The sequence below is a fragment of the Pseudophryne corroboree genome, chromosome 5 (genome assembly GCF_028390025.1).
Source record: "Pseudophryne corroboree isolate aPseCor3 chromosome 5, aPseCor3.hap2, whole genome shotgun sequence".
In the NCBI taxonomy this organism is placed as follows: domain Eukaryota; kingdom Metazoa; phylum Chordata; class Amphibia; order Anura; family Myobatrachidae; genus Pseudophryne; species Pseudophryne corroboree.
Window position 1 is genome coordinate 139314407 of NC_086448.1, and position 16257 is coordinate 139330663.

The 16257-nt window shown below is 45.9% G+C and overlaps 2 long non-coding RNA genes across 2 annotated transcripts in view; one reads left to right on the plus strand and one right to left on the minus strand.

The window, feature by feature from the left end:
* LOC134928865 (uncharacterized) overlaps positions 1 to 15224 on the minus strand; it is a 126538-nt gene extending 111314 nt beyond the window's left edge. The window contains exons 1-2 of the long non-coding RNA XR_010178079.1: positions 14943 to 15224; positions 11379 to 11433 (exon numbers count right to left, since the gene is read on the minus strand). This is a non-coding gene — a long non-coding RNA (uncharacterized LOC134928865). The remainder of the gene's footprint in view (positions 1 to 11378; positions 11434 to 14942) is intronic.
* LOC134928866 (uncharacterized) overlaps positions 14642 to 16257 on the plus strand; it is a 290670-nt gene continuing 289054 nt past the window's right edge. Inside the window, exon 1 of the long non-coding RNA XR_010178081.1 lies at positions 14642 to 14811. This is a non-coding gene — a long non-coding RNA (uncharacterized LOC134928866). The remainder of the gene's footprint in view (positions 14812 to 16257) is intronic.

Genomic DNA, 16257 nt, shown 5'->3' on the forward strand with positions numbered 1-16257 from the left:
GTTGGTTAGTCAGTTCATGAAAGTTAGCCAGTACTGTGTAGCTTTGTATTTGTTTGTTGCTTACTGCAAATAGGCCTGGGGATTTGGTATTACATTCTGCCAATCCAGACCTAGCAGTAAGACTGGAGTCAGTCGTTTAGCTTGCTGGGGTTCTGTTACTACTCTGTGAACTTAGCAAGTTTGCGGCTGTATTCTAAGACTTGCCTGTCTAATCCTGTCTCACTGTGCTAGGTGTCAGGGGCCAGTTTAGTGGCAGTAAGCTAAAACCTGTGCACTGCAAGTGAGAATTAGGATTGTGGGGACTCTCCTTGTGTCTATCATTCCATCTCTGACCAAGGAGTTTACTGCCACACCCGTTGGTAACCCTTTAGGGTTTTGCTGTTGCCCTTAGCAACAGCATTTCGGGTTCTCTACGTATTAAAACACAACATCTTGCTTTTTTCCATCTGAGCAGTTATAATACAAGGGAGATACCCAGTTCCTTAGCCTCTGGGCTTCTCTGTTCACTTTGTGTGTATTTTGTTACCCTATCACCTTCTGTGTACGTTATGTCATATTCCCCAGTTTGTCTGTGAGTCCATTTGTTTTGCATAACAGTTCAAACACCAGTACATTCCTGCAGACACTGGAGTGCATAACCGTTCTGACACCAGTACTTTCCTGCAGGCACTGGTGTGCATAACAACATCTCATTTAACGGTGCCAGAGGTTGCAGAGAATACTGAGGAACCCATGAAAATCAGGGCTTTACGCTTGACGCCTCAAGAGAAGGCGAGACATCGCAGTCTAGGACTGTGTCTTTATTGCGGGACCAAGGGGCTTCTGGCGAACACTTGTCCACAGAAGGCGGAAAACAAGTAGACCCGAGAAATTCAGGGAGAGTTTTTTCGGGTCTCTGTTCCATCTCCCTGAATAATTATTTTTTATTACCTATTAGGTTAACTACCCCTTCTGGTCCAAGTGAAATAACTGCTTTTGTTGACTCCGGGGCTGCTGGAAGCTTTATGGATTTGGAATTTGCTCGTGCCCGAGGAATTCCTATGGAGACCCTTTGCCCACCAATTTCCATCTGTGGATTAGCTCGCAGTCCTCCTCAAAACGGTCGGGTGAGCACCCGGACTCCAGACCTCAAGTTTTTTGTTGGAATATTCCATTGTGAAGCGTTGTCTTTTTTCCTTGTATATTGTCCCTTATCTCCAGTTGTCCTGGGTCTGCCCTGGCTAAAAGCTCATAACCCAGTATTCAACTGGAGTACAGGAGTTCTTGTTTCCTGGGGCACGGAATGTGCAGCCAAATACCTGACCATGACGGTCTGCTCAGCACTTCCTGTCCCTGAAGGGTTGCCAACCCAGTACATGTCTTTCATGGATGTTATTTCCAAGCAGTAAGCTGAATCTTTGTCTCATCACCATCCTAATGATTGTGCAATCAATCTTATACCTGGAGCTAGACTCCCTAAAGGCCACTTCTACGCTCTGTCTTTGCCCAAGATGAAAACTATGGAGGAATACATCCCAGAGAGCTTTAAAAAAAAGGCTTTATCAGGCCTTCTAAGTTACTGCTCGGAGCCAGGTTTTTCTTTGTCGGGAAAAAGGACAGCTCATTACGGCCATGCATCAATTACAGGGGACTGAATAAAATTACAAACAAAAATTCATACCCATTGCCTCCGATCTCCATCTTATTTGATCAGCTCAGAAATGCTACAGTTTTCTCTAATGGTGCCTGTACACTTATGAGATATCTGGTACAATCCTTCGATTTCAACTGCATCGGTGTGATAAATCGCAGGATTGTATGCACATCGAATGTGTCCCGCGATGCGCGGACATGCTGGTCGAATCTCGCATCTCAAGATATTATGTGCTGCACTTAATATTTATCAGATCGCACGTGCAATCGCATGCTGTTTTTACCACATTCAATTTATTGCACTGCGATGTGTGATCTGTGAGGTATTTAGCTCACTTCCTGGAAACTCCCCTCCAACCTGGTCACAAGGAGTATGCAATAAATCGCATGATTTTTTGCGCATCGAATGCACACAAAAAAACACTTTCGATGTGATTTTTTTGCATGGGGAGCTTGAAGGGAAATCGAAGCATGATATTGCATCGCGCTCAATCGCACAAGTGTATGGGCACCATTAGAATGATTTGCGAGGAGCATACAATCTCATTTGGATCCTGCAGGGGGACGAGAGGAAAACTGCATTCTATACCTACTCAGGCCACTACGAGTATGTGGTAATGACTTTTGGACTCTCCAACGCGCCTGCCATCTTCCAGGATCTTGTAAATTACATTCTTCGAGAATTCTTTGGAAGATTTGTGGTTGATCTACTGCGCCTCACTCAAAGAACACCGAGCTCATGTAAAAGCGGTCCTCACCAAGCTCAGGGAAAATCATCTCTATGCAAAATTGGAAAGATGTGAATATGAGGTTGAGAAGGTGGCCTTTTTAGGACACATCATCACCTCCAAGAAGTTTTCTATGGACCCTAAGAAACTTCAGGCAATTTTGGAATGGGTTCGTCCCTCTAATCTAAAAGCTACACAGTGTTTCCTCAGTTTTGCAAACTACTACAGAAGATTTATTGATTCATTTTCTTCAATTGTAGTCCCAATTGTGAGTCTAACCAAGAAAGGTGCGTATCCTGCTCATTGGTCACTACAGGCGGTAAAGGCTTTTGAGGACATTAAAAAAGCATTTATCTCTGCTCCTGTTCTCTGGCATCCCGATCCAGATCTGCCTTTCATTGTGGATGCCTCTGAAGTAGTTGTTGGAGCTATTCTTTCACAACAGGATCCAGACAGTCATAAGCTCCACCCCTGTGCCTTTTTTTCTTGGAAATTTTCCCCTGCTGATGTCAACTATGATGTAGGAAATCAAGAGCTCTTAGCAGTCAAATGTGCTTTGGAGGAATGGAGGCACTGGCTGGAGGGAGCAAGGCATACAGTAACCATATTCACAGACCACAAAAATCTAGTCTATCTTGAATCTGCTAAAAGATTTAACTCTTACAAGCCAGATGTGCATTGTTCTTTGCTAGGTTCAATTTCGTAATTACCTATAGGCCCGGCTCCAAAAACATTAAAGCTGACACTTTATCCCGGAGTTTTCAGTCTAGCTATGAAGTATCTAAGCATCTGGAACCGATTCCTACCCAAGGAAGTATTCTTGCTGGTCTAACCAAGAATCTTGCCTCTCAAGTCCAGTCACCACAGACGCAGGCCCCATCTGAGACTCCTTCAGGACTCCTGTTCGTTCCAGAGAAACTCAGAGCAACCATGTTTACAGAGTTCCATTTCAAAAAGACCTCAGGACATCCAGGGGTTAATAAGACTTTACACCTTCTCTCTCACTCAGTATGGTGGCCAACTATCAAGACAGACGTTCAGGAGTTTGTGATGGCCTGTCATGTTTGTGCCAAAAACAAGTCTCCCCGTGCTCTTCCTTTTGGACAATTACTTCTTCTGTCTTTACCCTCCAAGCCATGGACCCATTTGTCAATGGATTTTATTGTGGACCTGCCAAAATCTTCCAAATGCTCGGTCATCTGGGTAGTAGTTGACCGTTTCAGTAAAATGGCTCATTTCATTCCCCTGTCTAAACTGCATAATGCTAAGGATCTTGTTTCATTGTTCATTCAACACATATTATGTAGTCATGGCCTACCACAAGACATTGTCTCAGATAGTGGCTTTCAATTCGTACCCCGTTTCTGGAGGTCTTTTTGTGTGGAACTGGGGATCAATATCAGTCTCTCGTCAGGGTATCATCCACAGTACAATGGGCAGACAGAACGGGTTAATCAATCATTGGAGAAATATCTACGATGTTATATCTCTAAATACCAGGATGATTGGGTTGACAACCTACACTTTGCAGAATTTAATAATTTTGAACATTCTTCAACTTCCATGTCTCCTTTCATTTGTGTTTCCGGTATTCATCATAAATTTAAAACTTTCACTTGATCACAGTCTAGTTCTACTTTTTTCTCCCATGTCTCACCTCAGGAGGATTTGGTGGGAAGTACATCAAGCCTTGGAGGATGCGACAGCCCAGTCTAAGAGATTTGCTGACAGATTACGGAAACCTTGTTCTTTCAAAGTAGGAGACATGGTGTGGTTATCTGCCCGAAATATCAAGCTCCACCAGAAATTGGGTCTCCGTTACATTGGACCATTTTAAATCATCCAGAAAATCAATCCTGTTGCTTTCCACCTTCAATTACCAAAATCTTTGAGGATCAATAATACCTTCCATTGTTCTCTGTTTAAACCGGCATTTGTTACTAAAAAATGTATAGTAAGAGGTTTCAGGAGACCTTCTTCAGTCATGATTCGGGGACGTCAAGAGTTTGTTGTTGAGAGAATCCTGGACTCTAAGTTGGTGCAGAGTCATGTACATTATTTAGTTAATTGGAAAGGCTACGGTCCTGAGGAGAGATCTTGGGTGCCTGGGAGGTTCATCCATGCTCCTGAACGAAAAAAAGATTTCTCTAAGAAATATTCCCCGGAAACCAGGTTCTAGGTGTTCCTTAATCCCTCTTCAGGGGGGACGGGGTACTGTTATCAGCCATGGTGTGGCTTGTGGAGGAGGCAGGTCCAGGCCATTGCCAAGTGACCGGGACGCTGCACTTCCTCCATCAGCCGGCGCTTCCGGGTTCTGCCCTGCACTTAGCAATGCTACCACAGGAGGGACTGGGAGCCGCTGAGCGCCTAGCAACCGAGACGCAGGCATCACTCCTGGTTGCTGGGCAACTAGTCTGGCAGTGACTTGTGGACGTGCAGATAGTCGTCTTGTCCATACATAAGACCTGGGGGCATCTGAGTACTGGGTGGACCTAATTCACCCTGGAAAGGCGGCTGCTATAGGAGAAGCCTAGCATTGCAGGAGGCTAAAAAACTACTGGGCAGTAGGTCATTGCATGAGTGTCACAAGGCACAGAACTGAGTGTAATCATAACAGCCACACACCGTAATGCCAATACATGTTATGCCAAACACCATAATGCCCATTACATATTATGTTACACACTGTAATGCCATTACACATTATGCCACACATCGTAATGCCCATTACACGTTATGCCACACACCGTAATGCCCATTACACGTTATGCCACACCATAATGCCCATTACACATTATGCCACACACCATAATGCCCATTACAATTTAGGCCACACACCATAATTCCAATTACACGTTATGCCATACACCATAACGCCTATTACAATTTATGCCACACACCGTAATGCCAATACACGTTATGCCACACATTATAATGCCCATAACATATTATGCCACACACCATAATGCCATTACACATTATGCCACACACCGTAACGCCCATTACATGTTATGCCACACACCGTAATGCCCATTACACATTATGCCACACACCATAATGCCCATTACAATTTAGGCCACACACCATAATTCCAATTACACGTTATGCCATACATCATAACGCCTATTACAACCTATGCCACACACCGTAATGCCAATACACGTTATGCCACACATTATAATGCCCATAACATATTATGCCACACACCATAATGCCATTACACATTATGCCACACACCGTAACGCCCATTACATGTTATGCCACACACCATAATGCCCATTACATGTTATGCCACACACTGTAATGCCTAGTACCCATTATGCCACACACCAAATTGCCTATTACGACTTATACCACACTCCATAATGCCAACTACATGTTATGCCAAACACCGTAATGCGCATTTCACATTATGCCACATACAGTTATGCCCCTGACACCATTTTATGCTCCATACATAATAACATCCCTTACAAATGATGCCCCACAGTAAGGCTTCTAATTACTTTTAAATTACTTGCTCATTGCCAGGGGTCTAATGCTCGTTGCCAGGGGTCTCATGTTTGTTGCCAAGGGTTTCCTGCTCTGGGTTCCATGCTCATTGCCAGGGGTTTTATGCTCATTGCCAGGGGTTTCCTGCTCATTGCCAGGGGTCTCATGCTCATTGCCAATGGTTTCATGCTTGTTTTCAGAGGCTTCATGCTCTAGGTTCTATGCTCATTGCGAGGAGTTTCCTGCTCATTGCCTGGAATTTAATGCTCTTTCCAGGGAATTCATGCGTGTTGTCAGGGGTTTACAGGAGAAGATGCATTTCTGCATCTTCTCACACCAACAGCATTCCCGGAGATTGCAGATGCTAGAGATCCTACTTGACCTCTAGCATCTGTTTCCCTACTGTCCTCCAGATGATAGAGGTCAAGTAGTACCTCTAGAATCTCCCTCCCTCCTTGGTGTCGGCTGCAGCGGGCGCCCATGCAGCCCACGGCACCTGCTACAGCCGGTATGCGGGGTGGGTGGTGCCTGTTGGTTGCAGCGCAGTACCCTGGAAGACCGCCTTGCTTGCCCGCACCTAAAACTGCTCCTGACTGTAAGGTAGGCATAGACAGCACAGGCCTTGGACGTGCCACAGGTGATGCCATTACCAATTTGATAGGTTGACCCTCCTCAGGCATTATGCACTGCTGAAGTTGCTTCTTACCTAAGCAGTTTCTTGGGCATTATGCCCCCTCTCCCCTGCTTCTTACCTGTGCACCAGACTGATAATGTGGCATTTGGTAATGATATCTTTGCGAAGTGCAGATCCCCAAGTGTAATACTGACATTGAGAAGCAGCAGCCGATTGACTGCTCCTCAGAGTCAGCAGCCAGCTCTCTGTATGGGAATACATATGTATTCTCGTTGGAGGGAATGCCGGCTGTCGCTATCCCGACAGTGGCATCCCGTCTGCGAGAATCCCATACGCTGCGCTCACCACAGGATCTATTCCCACTCCATGGGTCTTGTGGACACCCACAAGTGGGAATAGCCCCTGTCCACTGGTATTCCGTCTGTCGGCATTGTCGGTTGTCGGAATTCTGGCGTTGGTATACTGATTGCCGAGATTCTGGCAGCCAACAAATTGATTGCCTCCCTCTGTGTGGAACACTTTATGAATGGTTTAGGCACTAAGCGAGTAATTTTACTTGCTGGTCCGGTAATATATCAGGTGTTGTAAACTTACCATACATAATAGTGTGGGTGGCCATTTTAATGAAGAAAGCAAATGGAGACCATATTCTTGTTATACACCAGGCTGAGTCTACTTCCCTAGAATCATTATTATCTCAGCTATTTTTGTGTCCAATTCAAACCAAGAGAAGAGAAGAACAGAGGGAAGGGAAGGTTTGGGATGGCCATTTAAGTTTGGATGCTGTTATGAGTAGGCTATGGCTGGATGCTTTTTATTAGCAATCTATGGAAACTGAATGCTGGTCTCCAGGGATGGCCCAAGGCATAGGCAGCCACCTAGGACCCTATACCTCATGGAACCCATCATTCGCATATTATCCTCTGGTGTGACATAGAGATCCACTACTTCAGATCTTTGCCCCCTACCATGGAGCGGATGGGGCATAGACAACTGCATAGTACTCCAATGACCGGCGGGGTCCTTTAAGTTACAGGAAGGGGCAGGTGGGAGGAGAATACACTTGAGTAAGCAGGGTACGGTGTGGCAGTGCCGAAAGAGGTGCTGATGCAAAGACCAATTTATCCTGCTGCATCCTCCTCTCTGTCTGCTGCTCTGTCCTGCTCCACACCCCCACTCTGTCCCACCTCCTCCTGCAACTGCATAGTTACCCGTTCCCAGCAAGATATGGTTTTAGTAGATTATTATATAGATTTTCTTTTTACTAATGGAGGCACAGGGTATTATTTTATTAAAGGGGTGCAAGGGAGTGCTAAGCACTATGCAGATGACTGAACTCTTTTTTCACAGTTGTTCAAGCTGAGATGACCACATTTTGAACTGAGCATACTTGGACACAAAACAATTACCGGGATTGGGTAAAAACCAGAATGATCTGGACCCCGGAACATTGGACCAGACCGGCTCCATACAGAAAACTCTGCCATTCTGGAGCTTGTAGTGCTCGTCCCCGTCCAGGCCCCATTCAGGTAGTGTCCCATCCAGATGGGTATCTATGGCAGCTGTCACTGGGGGACAGGGAAGCTGAAATCTCTCCCTCCAGCTGTCACAGACACCCGCCTGGATGGGGACAAGCACTACAAGCTCCGGAATGGCAGAGTTTGCTGCAGGAAGCTGGTCCTGTCCAGTGGTGCGGGGTCTGGACTGTTCCATTTTTAACCCAATCCAACTATTACCTGTGTGAATCTGCCCTAATACAAACGACTAATGGCATCTATTAAAAAACAGACTAAGGAGAGACATCCAGAATGCTGTAAGATGAGACAGATCCCCTGGAATCGGGACCATTGGGAGGTATGGCTTACACAATGCAAATAATCAGCAAAAATGCATGCTCAACATCTATATGCGTAACTTCTGGTTTTCTATATACAAAAAGCATTTGAAATCCCTTTACCATAGTGTACATATCTCTATAGCCTTGTAAAACAGATGCACAGTAGGGGTGAGTTGGTAGGCTTGCACTTGCTATATTTGAAAAACACATAAAACTTTTTTCCAGTATTAAATCAAAATAAAGCCTTATCTGTCCAGAAAAGAAAAACATCTAAAATTAGCATTGCAAAAACATTTTCTCACCACAGTGTGAGGTCAGATTCACGTCTTTCTGCTTAATCTTTCTATGCACTGGTGGTACTGTACATTCCACCTAAGCTGCATACATCCCTGGGGGAACACAGCATGAGACGCACTAGATATTGGGATTATTGATCCCTATTATGTACACGAACAGAGCATACAAGCCATGAAAGCAATGTGGAATTTTGGCTTGCATCCATGACTCATCCAGCATCAGTCTCAGTGCTGTGGGCACTGTGCCAGTTCTTCAAAGGGTTCTATGATCCCTATTTGATGTGTCTGATAACTGTGCTTGTACTAAAACCAGATTGTGGGGCTGATTCTGAGCTGCACACCGCAGCATCTATTGGTGGGTTCTCATCTGCGACGTTGTGCATGAAATCCTTCCTTTGTGTATATCCATTCGCCCGAATGTGAAAGGACTGAGACGCCCACTTTTAGCACCTATGAATGCAGTAATACTTATCGGTGCGTCCTTATACACCACCATCAGTTGCACCATCAAAGTTTGCAGCAGCCCTATGGCAAGGGCTGGTTCTCCATCTGACCATGGCCTCCTATGCTTATGACTATGTGCCTGGAAATGCAGCCACGTGCATTGACACACCTGCAACACTCCCATAGCACGCCCACTGAACGGACCATTTTTGTGTGCTCTATTAGCTTCCTCCCTAGTCTCTGCCTGGGACCACCCACCACTTTTCTTCCATTTTCCGATACCGTCTGACCCAGTATATTTACGCGTACACTCTATGTAACGCATGCACTGTAGAAGTTGGAAGACATTTTTGTCAATAAACACTTCAATCAACATCGTCATTGTGTGCTGATTGTATTTGACTCAGTCTCAGGCCTGTGAATCCATTTGTATTAGATGTATATATAAAGAGAGACACATAAAGCTCCCCTGGGACTTTTTAATTGAAATTATAAATGAATAAATAAAGTTATTTTGACCTTCAGCTACAAAGTGCTTAATTTAGAGGTGGACGCAAAGTCAATGGTGAAAGATCGTTAAACAGATGAACGATTGTTTTCTAGGCATTCTGGGGGCTTGGTAGCATGGTTTGCATAAATTTGTGATCCCACCCTCATCTGTCAATTCTGAGATTGCTGCAGTAATTGTTATAGCCACAATGATGATATCACAGTGCAACACCCCCACACCTTCCACACAGCTGTCCCCACATGGGATTCACCCGGAAAGGAATCTATAAAAGTAGTCAGGTATGACCCGTTAGCTAATGACATATCTCAGGTGGCTTCAGCAATTGCAGCTTTTGTGACTACAGTGTCGCTGGAGCGCAATCTTCTGATCACTCCCTAGCAGCTACGGGTATCTAGGAAGAAAAGTTTTAATTGAAAGATTTTACACTTGGGAACAAAGCTGAAAGTGCTTCACTGGGACAAATCGGAGCTAAACATTGCTAAGTGGATTGTTATTTATCAGGGGATAGCCCAATAAACAATAAATAGTCTCTTAAAAGCTGCATACACACGGTGCGATTTTCTGTGTGATATGGACTATATAGTTCATATCGCACGGAAACATAGTGCATATCGCACCTATGGGAGTTATTCAGAGTTGATCGCAGCAGCAAATATGTTAGCAGTTGGGCAAAACCATGTGCACTGCAGGGGGGGGGGGCAGATATAACATGTGCAGAGAGAGTTAGATTTGGGTGTGGTGTGTTCAAACTGAAATTTAAATTGCAGTGTAAAAATAAAGCAGCCTGTATTTACCCTGCACATAAACAAAATAACCCACCCAAATCTAACTCTCTCTGCACATGTTATATCTGCCACACCTGCAGTGCACATGGGCCCTCATTCCGAGTTGATCGGTCGCAAGGCGAATTTAGCAGAGTTACACACGCTAAGCCGCCGCCTACTGGGAGTGTATCTTAGCTTCTTAAAATTGCGACCGATGTATTCGCAATATTGCGATTACTAACTACTTAGCAGTTTCTGAGTAACTTCAACCTTACTCTGCCTGTGCGATCAGTTAAGTGCTTGTCGTTCCTGGTTTGACGTCACAAACACACCCAGCGTTCGCTCAGACACTCCCCCGTTTCTCCAGCCACTCCTGCGTTTTTTCCGGAAACGGTAGCGTTTTCATCCACACACCCATAAAACGCCGTGTTTCCGCCCAGTAACACCCATTTCCTGTCAATCACATTACGATCGCCGGAGCGATGAAAAAGCCGTGAGTAAAAATACTATCTTCATTGTTAAATTACTTGGCGCAGTCGCAGTGCGAATATTGCGCATGCGTACAAAGCGGATTTTCATTGCGATGCGATGAAAAATACAGAGCGAACGACTCGGAATGAGGGCCATGGTTTTGCCCAGCTGCTAACAAATTTGCTGCTGCGATCAACTCTGAATTACCCCCCCCCCCCCCCCCCCCCATGTATATGCACTTGCAATGCCGATCCTGCGGGACCGTGCATCGGCATTGCATCACAAGAAAATATAGTGTGTGCAGGCGGGGCCGATACTAACTACATACCTCCGGGCACACTGTAGTCAGTATCAGCCATTAGCCTGCATCGGTGCGTGTGTACGCACCTGACACAGACCAGTTTTATATTTTTTGACACTATAAACGTATTTGTTTCAAGCTTGCCACTAGATGGCAGCAATGAGACATTGTACAGATATCTTTCGCACATCAAATCCTATATTTGGTAACAATACTTGACTGTGGTTTTAGAAAATTATAGAATGTTACAGTAGTTATTTTTTCATACCACGTATTGTGAACTGCAACCTTCACATGCTTTCCCTCAGCTTGTGTGGTTCTTTCTGTAATCAATCAATGTAAGAAAAAAAAGGAATATATTATTTGCAAGCTTGTTATGATGGTTGCTGGACTTTTCCTCTAATTTATTACGATCACTGACCACTGCACTTATGTTACATATAGTGGAGATAAGAACAGTGGACATGTGCAGAATATCAAAAGCCTAAAGACTCAAATAAACTGCATTCTCTTGTTTTATAGTTAGACGTGTGTAAGAAGACATTTTGGGATTAAAAGTCACACCTGCCAATTTCATTTTGTTATGCAGTGAAAATGTAGTAGCATGTCGTTGCTATAAATCTGTACGTGCCATGCATGGTTTGGTAACCATGCATGGCACGTACAAAGGGGGTCATTCCGAGTTGATCGCTAGCTGAAAATGTTTGCTGTGCTGCGATTAAGTACAAATCCGGCACTTCTGCGCATGCGCGACGTACTTTCACAACGGCCAATGTATTTTTACACAAGGTCTAGCAAAGCTTTTCAGTCGCAGTGGCAGCCGCAGAGTGATTGACATGAAGTGGGCGTTTCTGGGTGTCAACTGACCGTTTTCAGGGAGTGCTCGAAAAAATGCAGGCGTGCCAGGAAAAATGCAGGAGTGGCCGGGCGAACGCAGGGTCTGTTTGTGATGTCAAATCCGGAACTGAACGGTCTGAAGTGATCGCAAGCGCTGAGTAGGTCTGGAGCTAGTCTAAAACTGCACAATTTTTTCTTGTAGCCACTCTGCGATCCTTTCATTCGCGCTTCTGCTAAGCTAACACTCCCAGAGGGTGGCGGCTTAGCGTTTGCACGACTGCTAAAAACTGCTAGCGAGCGATCAACTCGAAATAACCCCCAAAGTTCCTTCCAGAACAGAGATACATTTTTGGCATGATTGTTATCACAACACGGACATCTTTTATAATGATATAACCCTTCATATGCCTTCACATTACCTTATACTGTATGTACATATATAGTCAACATGTCATCACAGCCAATATATCTCTAAATAGCATCACATAGCACCACATGGGAAATATAACCCCCTATATTGTAGATTCACATGCCAGAATGTAACCAAACTTTGTTTTGTTTTTTGAAGCCCGAGGTGTATGCTTCACTTCCCCCAGTGCAGTTCAAACTTCAAACACCATGCTGGGGGCTTAAGACTTTGCACCCTCTCCAAAATGAGAAGGTCTCCATTTCTCCCTATCCCCTCAGGAGCTAAAAGGCTCTATTGAGGGGAAAAGGGAATCTTCAGGTCCCCATTCCCTGAAGCTACAGGGATCCCTTGAATAAAAAGGCCACTTAGAGGGCAAGGGTCTTCAAACTTCACTCTGCCACAAGGCTCAGGGCAGGTTGTGACTGGCCCATAGGGCATACTTGCCTACTTTTGAAAACTAGTTTCAGGGAGATTTTAGTCAGTAGTAGAGTGCGTCAAGCCGCTAAGAAGGTGTGCCAAGCTCCGCCCAAAGGGTGTGTCTAAGTCTACCTATTGGCATGTTTCTCACCACTAAGGGGTGTGTCCAGCAGTGGCAGATGATAACTAAAGTACTAAGTGCAGCATGCTGGCAGAGGGAGGGTCTAATTCACATCAGACAAACTGTGCTTTATCCGGAAATAGTTGTGACATGCTCAGTAACACTCTGTGCTTGATACAAAGGTGGACGTTGCTACATTCCCTCTGCCACCTGTTGCTGGAATTGAAGGAGTGATACTATGTATATAAGTTTCAGCATTCTCTTTGTGTACTAGTGTTTGCCTCATTGTTCAAGCCCTGAGATGCCCACTTTCTGAGCCCTTGCATGCTGTCACCTCGCCTGGTGGTTCTAGACAGTCCACCAGCAGCACACCATAGTGTCCACCTATGGCAGATGCAGTGTCTCTGAACATGAACCCAGTGAAAGCAGCTATGTGTCTGATGTGATGTGGTCAGCATCCCACCGGTCTGGATCATCACTCAGAATCCCGGCGCCAGAAACATTGACTGCTGACATCCCAAAGGTAAGTATTGGGAGGATGGTTAGGGCCTGGGGGGGGGGGGGGGGGTTACGGACTAGAAGAGGGGTATCTATAGATGCCACCCCTCAGACTCTTAGCCCTAGCTGCCACCCCCACTAACTTAGCCCTACCCTAGCCGCCACCTCAGATGGGTTAGGGTACGGGTAAATTAATTACTCCTCTGTCCGCATTGTAAAAGTCGAGATGTCAGGTTAGGTTTATGTACCTCTGGGGGGTGGTTAGGCACTAAGGGGGAGGTTAGGGTTAGGCTGTAGAGAGGGTTAGGGGGGTGGGGAGAGGGAAGAACACCCCCTTCTCACCCCTGTCGGTGTTCTAATCTTTTGGATCCCTTTGTTGAAATTTTGAGCGTCGGAATCCTGTGCGGTGGGATAACATGCTGATTCCAACCAAAGGGACACAAAATATCTTAAAAGGGTCAATTTGTTAAATGTGATTTGATTAGGCTGCATTCTATCTTCTCTGACAACCTCTCACCGTCCCAGTGCAATCCTTTTTGTATAAGACCGCATACACAGTAAAAAATATATTATTAATTTTATTTTAACTGTTACTTGACAAGAGGTCCAGAGCCCAGCATATATCTTTCTTCTTGTGGCACTAAACATTCCAAAGATCATTCTTCTGCCTCTCTTGCTTCCTATACTTGTGTGTGAGAGAGAGCATGAGATGGGGATGGACAGAGAGAGGAAGAGAGAGAGAGAGAGAGAGAGAGAGAGGAGGGGGGGGGGGGGGGAAGAGAGAGAGGAAAGAGAGAGAGAGAGGGAGAGAGAAGGGGGAGGGGAGAGTGATAGGGGAGAGGGAGAGAGAGAGAAGGGGGAGGGGAGAGTGAGTAGGGGGGGAGTGAATAAAGGGGGGGAGGGGAGAGTGAATAGGGGGGGAGAGTGAGTAGGGGGAGGGGAGAGTGAGTAGGGGGGGAGGGGAGAGTGAGTAGGGGGGGGGAGGGGGAGCAGGGGGCAGGCAGAGGGGGGGGGGCAGAGAGAGGGGAGAGAGAGGGGAGGGAGAGTGTCTATTGCAGTCAGGGAGCAGGGACACAGGCTCACAGAGAGGGGCAGGGAGGAATAGAGACAGCTGCACACCAATAACCAGGGAGTTTCCAGGGCGCCTGTGCTGTACTTATGTGTATTCTGCCCCTGTTAATTTGTTTCTAGTTAGGTTGCAGCAACAGGTGGGGAACCTGCCCATGAGCTCCCCTCCCCAAGCCTGCTCTGAATGTTTATTAGTGAGAGCTCCAGCCTCCCTGACTACTGTGCAGCGTGTGCACTGAGTGAGCAGGGGCTTCAAACGGGCTCAGTGAGAGCACCAAGGACTCCGTGGAGCACTGCAGGAGGAGGAGTTGAAAGTGAAACACAGAGAGAGACTGACAGCAGCAGCATGAGGTAGGAGAGAAGTCTGCAGCCCTGCTGAGTCCCTGCTCTTAGCTATCCATGCACCCCAATAAATCAACCAGGTATCCCATAGCTTTCCCCATTTTCCTGCTCACACACCCAGACCACCACACCCCTCTTACCCTTCTCCTCTCTGGCCGGGTTTCTGTGCATCTTGCTGACTCCCTCATTACAGCTGGGCTCTTTGCTGTTGTGCCAGATCCCCCTGCGCTGCCCCCACTGTCACCCCAGCTGCAGTACAATCACTCCGATAAGCGGCTGCTGTGGGTGTCTGATCCAGCTAGCCTCCTCTCACTGTTGCTGCGGCACACATGCGGGGAGGAGAACGAGGAGCTGGTACAGGCACAGTGCGGGAGCCGGGATATAGCTTCCGGCTACCGCTACCCATAACTCCGCGGTGTGTTCTGATGTCACAAAATTAGTTCCTGGGCAGTACGAGGCTGAAGTTAGCTTCTTATTCGGCCAGCTTCTTATTCACTTCTTATTCAAGCTCCAGCTTCTTATTCACTTCTTATTCGAACTCCAGCTTCTTATTCAGATCATTCAGTTTCGCAAGGGTTAATGAGTCTTCTGTCACAAATTTGACACCTGAAATCAACAGAGTAGGGTCCCTTGCATGTGACCCACTTGTATTTTGCCTGGCCCAACACTGTTTTGGGCATGAAATACACTGGCAAAGTGGGCACACACACCATATTTTGCCATTTTGAATAAGTAGCTGTAGTTTTGCAAGGGTTAACTAGTCTTGGGCCACAAATTTGACACCTGAAATCAACAGAGAGTGGTCACTTGCATGTGACCCACTTGTATTTTGCCTGGCCCAACGCTGTTTTGGGCATGAAATACACTGGCAAAGTGGGCACACACACCATATTTTACCATTTTGAATAAGTAGCTGTAGTTTTGCAAGGGTTAACCAGTCTTGGGCCACAAATCTGACACCTGAAATCAACAGAGGGTGGTCACTTACATGTGTCGCAGTTGTATTTTGCTTGGCCCAACGCTCTTTTGGGCATGAAATATACTGGCAAAGTGGGCACACACACCATATTTTGCCATTTTGAATAAGTAGCTGTAGTTTAGCAAGGGTTAACTAGTCTTGGGCCACAAATTTGACCCCCAAAAACAACAGAGGGTGGTCACTTATATATGACGCAGTTGTATTTTGCCTGGCCCAACGCTGTTTTGAGCATGAAATATACTGGCAAAGTGGGCACACACCATATTTTGCCATTTTGAATAAGTAGCTGTAGTTTAGCAAGGGTTAACTAGTCTTGGGCCACAAATTTGACCCCCAAAAACAACAGAGGGTGGTCACTTACATATGACGCAGTTGTATTTTGCTTGGCCCAACGCTGTTTTGGGCATGAAATACACTGGCAAAGTGGGCACACACACCATATTTTGCCATTTTGAATAAGTAGCTGTAGTTTAGCA